This window comes from Oncorhynchus keta, chromosome 27, assembly GCF_023373465.1.
Source record: "Oncorhynchus keta strain PuntledgeMale-10-30-2019 chromosome 27, Oket_V2, whole genome shotgun sequence".
NCBI lineage: Eukaryota > Metazoa > Chordata > Actinopteri > Salmoniformes > Salmonidae > Oncorhynchus > Oncorhynchus keta.
The window spans coordinates 8319726-8334045 of NC_068447.1; the positions used below are offsets into that span (position 1 = coordinate 8319726).

The window sequence follows — 14320 nt, forward strand, 5'->3', positions numbered from 1 at the left end:
TATATGTTGTGAAATTGTTAGATATTACTTGTTAGATATTACTGCAATTACATCTGCTCAACGTGTATGTGACCAATACAATTTGATTTGATTTGGTATTGTCCTATAGTACAGGGAGTTGGGTAACAGTATTGTCCTATAGTACAGGGAGTTAAGTAACGGTATTGTCCTACATTACAGAGAGTTAGGTAACAGTATTATATGGTATTGTGATAAATATAGTCTACCTAATTACCCTGAACTAAGACGCCACTACTCTCTAACTTTAGACATAACAACCTTTCAAATTTGCTGGTGAACGTGACTTGAGTTACTTTAATTAAGCTTTTGGTGGGGAATAGCTTTGTACTGCGGGGCAAGAGGAAATTAGAGTATTTTTGGAGGGAAACTATATTTTTGGAGCTATATTTATTTAAATGTTCTATATGTGGTTCTGTTGGTGGAGGGTTGATGTCATATGTTATGTGTGTTAGAAATGGTCCCACATCCAGTCTGTAAACTGAATTCATCCAGAGTCACAGATTTGACATTTCAAAACTGCTAGATGTTTACATTTACATTTAAGTCATTTAGCAGACGCTCTTATCCAGAGCGACTTACAAATTGGTGCATTCACCTTATGACATCCAGTGGAACAGCCACTTTACAATAGTGCATCTAAATCTTTTAAGGGGGGAGAAGGATTACTTTATCCTATCCTAGGTATTCCTTAAAGAGGTGGGGTTTCAGGTGTTGATTGACTCCGCTGTCCTGGCGTCGTGAGGGAGTTTGTTCCACCATTGGGGGCCAGAGCAGCGAACAGTTTTGACTGGGCTGAGCGGGAACTGTACTTCCTCAGTGGTAGGGAGGCGAGCAGGCCAGAGGTGGATGAACGCAGTGCCCTTGTTTGGGTGTAGGGCCTGATCAGAGCCTGGAGGTACTGAGGTGCCGTTCCCCTCACAGCTCCGTAGGCAAGCACCATGGTCTTGTAGCGGATGCGAGCTTCAACTGGAAGCCAGTGGAGAGAGCGGAGGAGCGGGGTGACGTGAGAGAAACTTGGGAAGGTTGAACACCAGACGGGCTGCGGCGTTCTGGATGAGTTGTAGGGGTTTAATGGCACAGGCAGGGAGCCCAGCCAACAGCGAGTTGCAGTAATCCAGACGGGAGATGACAAGTGCCTGGATTAGGACCTGCGCCGCTTCCTGTGTGAAGCAGGGTCGCACTCTGCGGATGTTGTAGAGCATGAACCTACAGGAACGGGACACCGCCTTGATGTTAGTTGAGAATGACAGGGTGTTGTCCAGGATCACGCCAAGGTTCTTAGCGCTCTGGGAGGAGGACACAATGGAGTTGTCAACCGTGATGGCGAGATCATGGAACGGGCAGTCCTTCCCCGGGAGGAAGAGCAGCTCCGTCTTGCCGAGGTTCAGCTTGAGGTGGTGATCCGTCATCCACACTGATATGTCTGCCAGACATGCAGAGATGCGATTCGCCACCTGGTCATCAGAAGGGGGAAAGATGTTGTTTGTGTATTGTGTCTATCAGTGTTGTAAAGTACTTAAGTAAAAAATACTTGAAAGTACTACTTAAATAGTTTTTTCTGTACTTTACTATTTATATTTTTGACAACTTTTACTTCACTACATTCCAAAAGAAAAGTATGTACTTTTTACTCCTGACACCCAAAAGTATTCGTTGCATTTTGAATGCTTAGCAGGACAAGAAAATGGTCTAACTCGTAAACTTATCAAGAGAACCTCACTGGTCATCCCTACTGCCTCTGATCTGGAGGACTCGCTAAACAGAGAACCTCACTGGTCATCCCTACTGCCTCTGATCTGGAGGACTCGCTAAACAGAGAACATCCCTGGTCATCCCTACTGCCTCTGATCTGGAGGACTCACTAAACAGAGAACCTCACTGGTCATCCCTACTGCCTCTGATCTGGAGGACTCACTAAACAGAGAACCTCACTGGTCATCCCTACTGCCTCTGATCTGGTGGACTCACTAAACAGAGAACCTCACTGGTCATCCCTACTGCCTCTGACCTGGAGGACTCACTAAACAGAGAACCTCACTGGTCATCCCTACTGCCTCTGATCTGGAGGACTCACTAAACAGAGAACATCACTGGTCATCCCTACTGCCTCTGATCTGCCGGACTCACTAAACACATGCTTCGTTTGTAAATTATGTCTGAGTGTTGGAGCATGTCCCTGGCTATCCGTAAATTTAAAAAACAAGAAAATGATGCTGTCTGCTTTGCTTAATATAAGGAATTTGAAATGATGTATACTTTTACTTTTGATACCTAAGTATATTTAAAACCAAATACTTTAAAACTTTTACTCAAGTAGTATTTCACTGGGTGATTTTCACTTTTACTTTAGTCGTTTTCTATTGTGTATATTTGGCTATAGAATCAAAAATGTAATGAATTGAAATCAAGGTTGTGGCTCATTTATAGAGCAAATATAACCTAATAGTCAGTTCATCTGAGGGCCAAAACAGAGAGACTGCTGAGATCATTTGGTTGTGCGGTGCTGAGGAGTGTTTTCTCGGCTCACACAGGAGTAATAAAGGGTTAGTTCAATCATTTTGTGATTTTTTAAAATTCCAAACATTAAAAAAAAAACGTTTTAGTATGATGTTTTTTTTTAAGGGGTGCTGCTGCACCTTCAGCATCCCTACTTCCTGCGGCTTTGCATTAGAGAACCACAGCTGTAACCCTGGTGCCCTCTATCTGTGGGCTGATATACCCTTTTAACACTACTGAGCAGAACCTGCTTGAATTACCTCTAATTCCCAACAGAGGGCAGTCTGTTATTAGGACCCACAGTGGGACTCACAACACTAAGAAGTAACAGCAAGCCTTCTGAGCAGCATGTACAGTTTGGAGGAAGGTGGAAGGTAAGCTATCTCCAAGAGTCAAAAACAAAACGACCAAACAAACGTCTTTAAGAAGGACTTTAACAGGCAGTATCACAACCGGCCGTGATTGGGAGTCCCATAGGGCGGTACACAATTTGGCCCAGCGTCGGTTTGGCCGGTGTAGGCCGTCATTGTAAATAATAATTTGTTGTTAAGTGACTTGCATAGTTAAATAAAGGTAATATATATATATATTATTAAAAAGTATATATGTTTATTTTGTTTTGGTTCATAAGCCATCTGTGTACAATACAAGGTGGAGGGCATTTTATCCTAAACAATGACGTCATTAGGATACAAGTTGCATATAAAGTCTGACTAGCTGTGAGTGAAGTCCTTCACTTTGGACTAAAGGACTTTAAGTTAACCTCAGAAAGAATGTGAACAACAAACAAGATGGTTGCAAAAGGAGAAAGGTAGAACCCCCCCCCCCTCTCCCTCTTCTCCCTCCTGTGGAACTGTAGTTTCTGGTTGGTTTCTAAACCCACATTAATGGAGCCAATAGGTCAGTTGAGCGAAAGGTCACCGTTTCCTTTCCTTGGTGCTCTAATGATATGGGATGCGTCCCTACTGGCCCTGGTTGAAAGTAGTGCACTATGAAGGGAGTAGGGGGCCATTTGAGATGCTTCACTATGTGAAGGGCTGTAGCTATTTCCTCATCCTCTTATCTATACTCTTGACCTTAACACGATATCCACTCTCACCCAGACCAATCTGAAGTATAATTATAAACCAGACCAATCTGTAGTATAATTATAAACCAGACCAATCTGTAGTATAATTATAAACCAGACGAATCTGTAGTATAATTATAAACCAGATCAATCTGTAGTATAATTATAAACCAGACCAATCTGTAGTATAATTATAAACCAGACCAATCTGTAGTATAATTATAAACCACACCAATCTGTAGTATAATTATAAACCACACCAATCTGTAGTATAATTATAAACCATACCAATCTGTAGTATAATTATAAACCAGACCAATCTGTGGTATAATTATAAACCAGACCAATCTGTAGTACAATTATAAACCAGACCAATCTGTAGTATAATTATAAACCAGACCAATCTGTAGTATAATTATAAACCAGACCAATCTGTAGTATAATTATAAACCAGATCAATCTGTAGTATAATTATAAACCAGACCAATCTGTAGTATAATTATAAACCAGACCAATCTGTAGTATAATTATAAACCACACCAATCTGTAGTATAATTATAAACCATACCAATCTGTAGTATAATTATAAACCAGACCAATCTGTGGTATAATTATAAACCAGACCAATCTGTAGTACAATTATAAACCAGACCAATCTGTAGTATAATTATAAACCAGACCAATCTGTAGTATAATTATAAACCACACCAATCTGTAGTATAATTATAAACCATACCAATCTGTAGTATAATTATAAACCAGACCAATCTGTGGTATAATTATAAACCAGACCAATCTGTAGTACAATTATAAACCAGACCAATCTGTTGTATAATTATAAACCGATAATAATAATGATGTCTGCTACATTCTCTGACATATTGATTTTAAAAGCAGGAGAAAATGACATGAGATTCTGCTGTGGGGTTTGTTGTTCTTGTTATCACAAGAACCCCATGGTCTGGCTAGCCTGAGTCCCAGATCTGTTTGTGCTGTCTTGCTAACTCCACTGCTGTCATGGAGAAGGCAAGACAGCACAAACAGATCTGGGACTTAGGCTAGGGAAACATCAAGATGCCCCTCAAATATCCAGAGATTCTTTGCATTCATTCATAGACACACACACACACACACACCCACACACACCCCACACACACCCACACACCCACCCACACCACACACACACACACACACACACACACACACACACACACACACACACACACACACACACACACACACACACACACACACACACACACACACACACACACACACACACACACACACACACACACACACCTTGTACCCAGATGTTCTTTGCATTCAGTCAGAGACCCCGGAACAGAATTTGACTGCTCAACCAAGCAATAACTCTTATCTCATAAGCAACCAAGCTGTCTTGCTGTCAAGCTGTCTAGCCCATCGCACTGCCTTGCTGTATCACATATTGGATAATAAGCGATTTAGACAGCAGCTACCTAGCCACTATTACCATTAACCTGTTGTGGACCTGTTGAATGTCATTCTGGTCATTATGAGTCAGGAAGTGGTGACTAATCTGGGGTTTAGGCATGGTTGGGCCAGGCCCACCCAATCAGATTGAGCAAAATAAATAAACACATTTTTGTTTTATTTATTTATATTATTTTTATGCTCTTTTACTTGTCAGTGTTCCAAACGGGATATTATTTGTATTTTAATTACACAAAAAAAAGAATTGCTGAACAAGTCACATCATAAATTGCAAGGACTCACTCTGTCTGCAATAATAGTGTTTAAAAGGATTTTTGAATGCCTACCTCCTCTCTGTACCGCACAAATACAATTATCTTTAAGGTCCCTCAGTTGAGCAGTGAATTTCAAACACAGATTCATCAATATAGACCAGGGAGGTTTTCAAATGACTCGTAAAGAAGGGCACCTATTGGTAGATGGGTCAAAAAAAAAAGGAAGCAGACACTGATAATATCCCTTTGAGCCTGGTGAAGTTATTAATTACACTTTGGAACAGTTACAGAGTTTAATTCGGTGTGATAGGATAAAATAACTGAGGAAAGATCAACAACAAAACTGCACATTTTTCCCATTGTCAAAATGTGTAGAATTGCAGGAAATTAGCTTTAAAAAAGCAACATTTTCTCTCAGCCACATTGCAAAACGTGTAGAATAGCATGAGATTAGCTATAAAACTGCACTTTTTGAAAGTAATTTTTGGCCCATCCAAATTTTCGCAGGACCACCCACCTTCCGAATTTCTGGCTACGCCACTGTGACTAATAATAAGATATGCTCTCTGCACCATGCTCACATCAGTATCATGTGCTTGATTTTGAATTCCATTGATAAGTAGAGTTCCACAATACATTCCAATGGAAGTGTGACGTTAGTTAGCAAGAACCACCGACACTTAACTGGTTAAATACATTTCCTGTATGCTTTGGTGTTGGTATGTACAGATCTCTAATGCCTTCATATAATACCGTTCTCTTGGCCAACATGCTGTAATGTTTCCAAAGTAATGCTTGCTTGCTTATATGTGGTCCTTCTGTAGCTCAGTTGGTAGAGCATGGCGCTTGTAACGCCAGGGTAGTGGGTTCGATTCCCGGGACCACCCATACATAGAATGTATGCACACATGACTGACTGTAAGTCGCTTTGGATAAAAGCGTCTGCTAAATGACATATATTATTTATTATTATTATACTTATATAATATAATGCACAGAATGCTGGCATGCTACATTTTTACATGACATTACATACTGTTTGTTTCTATAGGTCTCTGTTGTTTCTGGAAGCTTTAAGTAGCTGTTGATCATCAGTGATCACCTAGCAACAGTAGTGATGTGGACGTATTCCATTTTTTCTGCGTCCCAAATGACACCCTTTGTACACTGCTTTTGCCCAGGGCTAGGGTTGTAAAGGAAGGTTATATTACCGTAAACCTTCAACCTTCAAAGTGTACCAGTAAACTACCGGAATTGTAGAATATTTCAAGGATTTGATGTAATCTATTACAAGAGGCATCTAGATGCCCTTTTGGGGATACTTCAGATTATCACAGGTGTCTGTTATTTACTCTGGCCCGCTCCCTGTAAAATATATGAAATCATTCAATAATAGGATTTAAAAATAAAACAATGGAATGACAAAGCTGTAAAACCCTATACCACATATAAATCAGCAATTAAGTGAATACCATTGGTTGTTTAATATAAGGGTTTCGGGAATGAAATATATATATATATATTTTATTTTTATTTTTATTTATTTTACTATGTCAATATGTATTTGTTGCCATTGTTTTAGCATCAATAGTTGGACGAGTTGCAGAGAAAATGTAAAATAATGCCATTGTTGATTAGATGCTTTTGTCATTAATTAGGCTATTTTCCATTGAAGCAGACTTTTTTTTTACAAAGTCATTCAAATATAACTTACCAAAGTTACGATAGATTGCCATATATTTTCTGTTAATTACCAACATGACTGAAATTAACATAACGTTGGTAAATTACCCGTAGCTTTGCATTCCTATCCACCCATATTAGTTCATAGGATGCACAACATTATCTCTACATGGCACCAAGAACATTACAACATTATCTCTACATGGCACCAGTAACATTACAACATTATCTCTACATGGCACCAGTAACATTACAACATTATCTCTACATGGCACCAGTAACATTACAACATTATCTCTACATGGCACCAGTAACATTACACCATTATCTCTACATGGCACCAGTAACATTACAACATTATCTCGACATGGCACCAGTAACATTACACCATTATCTCTACATGGCACCAGTAACATTACAACATTATCTCTACATGGCACCAGTAACATTTTTTGAAATTGTATTTTTTTTATTTCACCTTTATTTAACCAGGTAGGCTAGTTGAGAACAAGTTCTCATTTGCAACTGTGACCTGGCCAAGATAAAGCGTAGCAATTCGACACATACAACAACACAGAGTTACATATGGAATAAACAAAACATACAGTCAATAATACAGTAGAACAAAAGAAAACAAAACGTCTATATACAGTGAGTGCAAATGAGGTAAGTTACAGTAGTTAAGGACTGTTGAAGAACATGATATTATCATTTATTCAGTCATTTTTTAAATTTTATTCTCCAATACATATCTCATCATCACATCAATATACAGGCAGTAGGCTGATTAAAGTTAAACAATTTTCCCTTGACATTTTTTAACACAACTGGGTCTGCATTCACAGTCTCAGTGTAGCTGTGCTGATCTAGGATCAGTTTAGCCTTTCAGATCATTATAAATAAGATTACATGGACAAGGAAGGACCTGATCCTTGATCAGCACTCTTACTCTGAGACACTTTGTGGTAAATACGGGCCCTGATTATTTCAGTATGCATCCATTGGATAGAGATAATGGTTATGATACAATCTCAGTATTACATATAAACACCTACTGCCTAAAGCATCATTAGACACCGTCTGGGCATCAGTCATATAGCCGTTTGGGGCGGCAGGTAGCCTTGTGGTTAGAGCGTTGGACTAGTTACCAAGAAGGTTGTAAAGATCAAATCTCCGAGCCGACAAGGTATAATTCTGTCATTCTGCCCCTGAAAGAACGCAGTTAACCCCCTCCCCTGTTCCTAGGCCATCATTGAAAATAAGAATGTCTTCTTCACTGACTTGCCTAGTTAAATAAAGGTAAAGAAAAACATATTTAGACTCTACATACTGTACAATAAACTTCAATATAATACATTCTCCTCCTCACACTGTACCAACAGCGAGTGTGGTCAAAGATGATGCGTGCATTACAAATGGCACCCTATTCCTGATATAGTGCACTAGTTTTGACCGTAGCCCTATGCACTACCATAGGCCCAAGGGCCCTGGATGAAAGTAGTGTACTCTATAGGTGAACAGGATGCCAATTGAGAAACAAACAATGGCAAAAAAAAAATATCCAAAGAAAGAAGGACGTGCAGGATGCCATTCCAAGCTAGCCTGATCCCAGATCTGTGCTCTTTTCAAATCCGTAGCTGTCATTAAGGCATGACAGTGAGTGACAACAAGTTGGCATGATAACACAAAGACAGGCAACCGGCCAATCAGGCTACGTACAAGAATTATGCAAACAAAGCAAAAAACAGTTGAGCTAGATACAGTAATTATATAGATACAGTCTGAATCTGAATTTCCATGTTGAATCCTCAGCCAGTCAGTCAGTCAGTTAGTCCAGACAGATTAAAACACTGATTAAGGCTGTGGCCCGAAGAAATGGCCCCGTTCAGTGGCATGTAGTCTTGAATACGATTAATGTATGACTGAGTCCCAAATGGCACCCCAGGGAGCCATTTGGGACATTCACACAGAGAAGTTGTAGAGAGCAGAGAGAGTGGGATCAAAAAGCCAAGCAACTCTTATCTCCAGCTGGTTTCAGAAGAGGGATAAACGCTTCTTAAGAGCATCTTCTCTATGCTGTCATCCCCCATCCACAGCCAATCACACACACAGATACCAGGCCCTGAAAGGAAGGGCTAGAGAGAATATTCTTCAAAAGCTCCTTCAGTTGGAATGAATCCCCCCAGCCCCTCCCATGTGCCTCTTTCTCTCTTTCTCTCTCTCTCTTCTCTGTAGCAGATCAGCATTATTGGGCGGAGGGAGGGAGGAATGTAGTATTGGAGGGAGCGATGGCAGAGGAAGGAGGGAGGGAGGGGAGGAATAATTCAAATTGAGGAGTTACAAAACCGTCATGTCAGACACCTTTTTGTCCTTATCGTTTGTCCTCCGAGAGGTGTAGAGGGGAGGGAGAGGAGAGCAGAGGTGTAGAGGGGAGGGAGAGGAGAGCAGAGGTGTAGAGGGGAGGGAGAGGAGAGGAAAGGTGTAGAGGGGAGAGAGAGGTGAGCAGAGGTGTAGAGGGGAGGGAGAGGAGAGCAGAGGTGTAGAGGGGAGGGAGAGGAGAGGAAAGGTGTAGAGGGGAGAGAGAGGTGAGCAGAGGTGTAGAGGGGAGGGAGAGGAGAGCAGAGGTGTAGAGGGGAAGGGAGAGGAGAGCAGAGGTGTAGAGGGGAGGGAGAGGAGAGCAGAGGTGTAGAGGGGAGGGAGAGGAGAGCAGAGGAGTAGAGGGGAGGGAGAGGAGAGCAGAGGTGTAGAGGGGAGGGAGAGGAGAGGTGTAGAGGTGAGAGAGAGGTGAGCAGAGGTGTAGAGGGGAGGGAGAGGAGAGCAGAAGTGTAGAGGGGAAGGGAGAGGAGAGCAGAGGTGTGGAGGGGAGGGAGAGGAGAGCAGAGGTGTAGAGGGGAGGCAGAGGAGAGCAGAGGTGTAGAGGGGAGGGAGAGGAGAGCAGAGGTGTAGAGGGGAGGGAGAGGAGAGGTGTAGATGGGAGGGAGAGGAGAGCAGAGGTGTAGAGGGGAGGGAGAGGAGAGCAGAGGTGTAGAGGGGAGGGAGAGGAGAGGTGTAGATGGGAGGGAGAGGAGAGCAGAGGTGTAGAGGGGAGGGAGAGGAGAGGTGTAGATGGGAGGGAGAGGAGAGCAGAGGTGTAGAGGGGAGGGAGAGGAGAGCAGAGGTGTAGATGGGAGGGAGAGGAGAGCAGAGGTGTGGAGGGAGGGAGAGGAGAGGTGTAGATGGGAGGGAGGGAGGCAGAGGTGTAGATGGGAGGGAGAGGTGTAGAGGGGAGGGAGAGGAGAGGAGAGGTGTAGATGGGAGGGAGAGGAGAGCAGAGGTGTAGATGGGAGGGAGGGTGTAGAGGGGAGGGAGAGGAGAGCAGAGGTGTAGAGGGGAGGGAGAGGAGAGGTGTAGATGGGAGGGAGAGGAGAGCAGAGGTGTAGAGGGGAGGGAGAGGAGAGCAGAGGTGTAGGGGAGGGAGAGGGAGAGGTGTAGATGGAAGGGAGCAGAGGTGTGGAGGGGAGGGAGAGGAGAGCAGAGGTGTAGAGGGGAGGCAGAGGAGAGCAGAGGTGTAGAGGGGAGGGAGAGGAGAGGTGTAGATGGGAGGGAGAGGAGAGGAGAGCAGAGGTGTAGAGGGGAGGGAGAGGAGAGCAGAGGTGTAGAGGGGAGGGAGAGGAGAGCAGAGGTGTAGAGGGGAGGCAGAGGAGAGCAGAGGTGTAGAGGGGAGGGAGAGGAGAGGTGTAGAGGGAGGGAGAGGAGAGCAGAGGTGTGGAGGGGAGGGAGAGGAGAGCAGAGCAGAGGTGTGGAGGGGAGGGAGAGGACAGCAGAGGTGTAGAGGGGAGGGAGAGGAGAACAGAGGTGTAGAGGGGAGGGAGAGGAGAGCAGAGGTGTAGAGGGGAGGGAGAGGACAGCAGAGGTGTAGAGGGGAGGGAGAGGACAGCAGAGGTATAGAGGGGAGGGAGAGGACAGCAGAGGTGGAGGGGAGGGAGAGGTGTAGAGGGGAGGGAGAGGACAGCAGAGGTGTAGAGGGGAGGGAGAGGAGAGCAGATGTGTAGAAGGGAGGGAGAGGTGTAGAGGGGAGGGAGAGGGAAACAAAGCTCCACTCATTCCTCTGCTGTGCTTCTTGTGTCTTAAGACCCTGAATCAAGATATGTGTCCATTCATAGCTGACGAGCTGCCACAGTAGCTACATTTAATTCACATTCACATCCTTACATTCATATCACGCCTTTCTCAGCTCAAATCAATTCAGTTTAATGAACAGCAGGAATATAAACCTTATCGTTTGACAATTGGAACATCTGTAACCCTTTTAAGTCACATTTTCATGTTGTTTTATCCAGGCTGTATCACATCCGGCTGTGACTGGGAGTCCCATAATGCGGCGCACAATTGGCCCAGCGTCTTCCGGGTTTGACCCGGTGTAGGCCGTCATTGTAAATAAGAATTTGTTCTTAACCGACTAGTCTAGTTAAATTAAAAATGTATTTTTATTTTTAAATAATACAAAAAAAAAAATATTATTTTGTTTCGGTTTATAAGCCATCTTTGTACATGGTAAAATGTAAAACATTTTGAGAACGTGACATTGATTAACCTCACAGTCAGTGTTGTATTTTGCACATTTTGTGATGAGAATCATATCAACTACCAGTTCCTTTTCAATTTCACAATGTCATAAAGATCCACTGTTCTGTTAACTGTGAATTGAAGCTTAGTGTCTCCAGATCAGTTTGTTATTAAGATGTCTCATTACCAAAGAGATTTAGGCCTAGATTCAATCAGATCAAGCGTTAACTGGCGATAGCCGAAACCCGTATTATAGCTGATGTTGTTGCTGTGTCTGAGGTGTAATTACGTCGGAGCTGTCAAATCGGTGCAACTGCTCTTGTTCATTGTCACGAAGCCACACCCCTCTCATTCACGTTAGAAGTTCAGAACGAGAAAGTCTAGGCTATATAGATGATGCTCAAATTGAAAATCATTCTACAAAATAATGAGGATTTCTATCAGCCTAGATTACATCTAACATTCGAATCGGTAAACAAGGCTACATAGGATTCCGTGTAGCCAGTGGTAATGTCCGCTATAGATATAATTCCAGGAGCTGCTTGTGGACTTGACAGCTCTAAAGCAGTTTCACCTCTGACACCTCCTAAAGCGGATCTGATTGAATAATGCCCTTACATTATTGCAAATTTTTCATTACCCTTTTTTAGAATATAAACCCTAATACTTATTTTCAGTGTTTTTACAGTATAAACTTTAATACTCCTTTTCAATGTTTTTTTTTACCACATAAACCCTAATAGAGTACCACAGAATGAGTCATTATACCCATAAAACCAAACGGTCAAAGAGGGAAATGGTTCCAATCGTTTTTCCACCAAACATTTTTTTCATAGGGGATTTAAAAAAACACTTAAAATAAGGTCTGTGTTTCGTGTAGGCTTACCCTGGCGTGACGTTTTGATTACCATGTAAATCTCTCTAGAACAAGGTGAATTAGATCAATTTTCATAGCCCCAGAATTAAATGCCAGTGTGTCTAGCCTAAAGAACTAAAAATGCCATGTTGATCTGGATGAGACTGCGGAATCGAGGCTAAGGTAAGAATCTCTGGATTAACTATGAATCAATCTATCAAAATGATTCATAAAGCACTTTTTACATCAGCTGATGTCACAAAGTGCTATACAGAAACCCAGCCTAAAACCCCAAACAGCAAGCAATGCAGATGTAGAAGCACGGTGGCTAGGAAAAACTCCCTAGAAAGGCAGGAACCTAGGAAGTAACCCAGAGAGGAACCAGGCTATGAGGGCGGGGGGCAGTCCTCTTCTGGCTGTGCCGGATTGAGAAATATAACAATTACATGGCCAAGATGTTCAAACGTTCATAGATGACCAGCAGGGTCAATGTTAGCCTAATGTAGTAATGAATAAATTGGCTACATTTCTTTAAATGGACAATTCTGTTAACTGTCTTGTGCAAGTTTTAAATTGACACAATACCTGTTAGCAAAGGTGTCAGCTAGAGATGACCTGCAGGGATTTCTACTTTGATGCTACTTTGATGCTGAGAGTAAATAGAGGCGAATATGTTGATAAAAGTCACCTTGTCCGAGAGAGATTTACATGGTAATCAAAACATCACGCCAGGGTAAACCTACATGAAACACAGCCCTTATTTTAAGTGTTTCTAAAATCCCCTATGGGAAAAATGAATGGTGGAAAAATGATTGGAACCATTTACGTTTTACCACAAGCTTTTATGGGTATGACACCTCCACCATGGGGCTAAATACTCCTTTTCAATGTTTTTACCGTATAAACCCTAATACTCCTTTTCAATGTTTTTACCGTATAAACCCTAATACTCCTTTTCAATGTTTTTACCGTATAAACCCTAATACTCATTTTCAATGTTTTTACCGTATAAACCCTAATACTCCTTTTCAATGTTTTTACCGTATAAACCCTAATACTCCTTTTCAATGTTTTTACCGTATAAACCCTAATACTCCTTTTCAATGTTTTTACCGTATAAACCCTAATACTCCTTTTCAATGTTTTTACCGTATAAACCCTAATACTCCTTTTCAATGTTTTTACCGTATAAACCCTAATACTCCTTTTCAATGTTTTTACCGTATAAACCCTAATACTCCTTTTCAATGTTTTTACCGTATAAACCCTAATACTCCTTTTCAATGTTTTTACCGTATAAACCCTAATACTCCTTTTCAATGTTTTTACCGTATAAACCCTAATACTCCTTTTCAATGTTTTTACCGTATAAACCCTAATACTCCTTTTCAATGTTTTTACCGTGTAAACCCTAATACTCCGTTTCAATGTTTTTACCGTGTAAACCCTAATACTCCGTTTCAATGTTTTTACCGTGTAAACCCTAATACTCCGTTTCAATGTTTTTACCGTGTAAACCCTAATACTCCGTTTCAATGTTTTTACCGTGTAAACCCTAATACTCCCTTTCAATGTTTTTACCGTGTAAACCCTAATACTCCTTTTCAATCTTTTTACCATATAAACCCTAATACTCCTTTTCAATGTTTTTACCGTATAAACCCTAATACTCCTTTTCAATGTTTTTACCGTATAAACCCTAATACTCATTTTCAATGTTTTTACCGTATAAACCCTAATACTCCTTTTCAATGTTTTTACCGTATAAACCCTAATACTCCTTTTCAATGTTTTTACCGTATAAACCCTAATACTCCTTTTCAATGTTTTTACCGTATAAACCCTAATACTCCTTTTCAATGTTTTTACCGTATAAACCCTAATACTCCTTTTCAATGTTTTTACCGTATAAACCCTGAT

General features: G+C 41.6%; 1 long non-coding RNA gene across 12 annotated transcripts; it reads left to right on the top strand.

Moving 5' to 3' along the window:
• Nucleotides 1-5158: 5158 nt before the first annotated feature.
• On the top strand, nt 5159-10749 carry LOC127912415 (uncharacterized). Of its 12 annotated transcripts, XR_008082358.1 has the most exons (5): nt 5159-9682; nt 9741-10156; nt 10360-10412; nt 10487-10544; nt 10632-10749. It is a non-coding gene; the product is annotated as an uncharacterized LOC127912415 (long non-coding RNA). The 12 variants fall into 12 exon arrangements; XR_008082349.1 differs by having other exon boundaries at nt 5159-10156; XR_008082350.1 differs by having other exon boundaries at nt 5159-10098; nt 10350-10412.
• Nucleotides 10750-14320: the final 3571 nt, after the last annotated feature.